This window comes from Diaphorina citri, unplaced genomic scaffold, assembly GCF_000475195.1.
Source record: "Diaphorina citri unplaced genomic scaffold, Diaci psyllid genome assembly version 1.1 scaffold29869, whole genome shotgun sequence".
In the NCBI taxonomy this organism is placed as follows: Eukaryota; Metazoa; Arthropoda; class Insecta; order Hemiptera; family Psyllidae; genus Diaphorina; species Diaphorina citri.
The window spans coordinates 1-685 of NW_007407206.1; the positions used below are offsets into that span (position 1 = coordinate 1).

The following is a 685-nucleotide window of genomic DNA, read 5'->3' on the forward strand; positions in this document are numbered from 1 at the left end:
GTGCCGCCAACTGTGCAGCTCAGATGTTCTCCCAGGAAGGCTTCAATGCGTTCTACAAAGGGTAGGTGTTTTGTTTGTTGGTATCTAGTTAATTCAAGAGTCTCACTGGGGGACTTTAAACAGGGAGTATACCAGCCTATATTTCCCTTGCTAAAGAAATGGCAAAGGTTGAGTGCGACGGGCATCCACTTGTAAAATTTTGTAGTCAAAACCAAATGACAGCCCAAAGCAATCACCCTAGCTAGAGCTGATAAGCAATCATCCTAGTTAGGCTGATTGAGAGGCTGACGAAAAACTGTAAAATTTTGTAGTCAAAAACAAATGACAGCCCAAAGCAATCACCCTAGCTAGAGCTGATAAGCAATCACCCTAGTTAGCTGCACCAAAGGGGGGTTGATGGTCTCTAGCCAAGATTACTTGTCCCGTCCCGAACCGCAGTCAACCATTATGAGGACCTGTGCTTTCCTGTGAGGCATGATAAGTCCTTCATTATAAGAGGGGTTTGCAAAGTATAATATCATCATTACTGGTCTGGGTGGTCCTTTAGTATGACCTATTTCTATAGTTTTTTTTTTAATCGCCTCTGTTTTTCCATTTGTTTTTCAGCTTTACTCCATCATTTTGTCGTCTGGTGACCTGGAATATCGTGCTGTGGTTGAGTTATGAGCAGATCAAATTGGCGATC

General features: G+C 42.9%; 1 long non-coding RNA gene across 1 annotated transcript; it reads left to right on the forward strand.

Annotated features, from left to right (window-relative positions):
* LOC113473418 lies at window positions 1-684 on the forward strand. Its single transcript, XR_003395395.1, has 2 exons — window positions 1-61; window positions 607-684. It is a non-coding gene; the product is annotated as an uncharacterized LOC113473418 (long non-coding RNA).
* Window position 685: the final 1 nt, after the last annotated feature.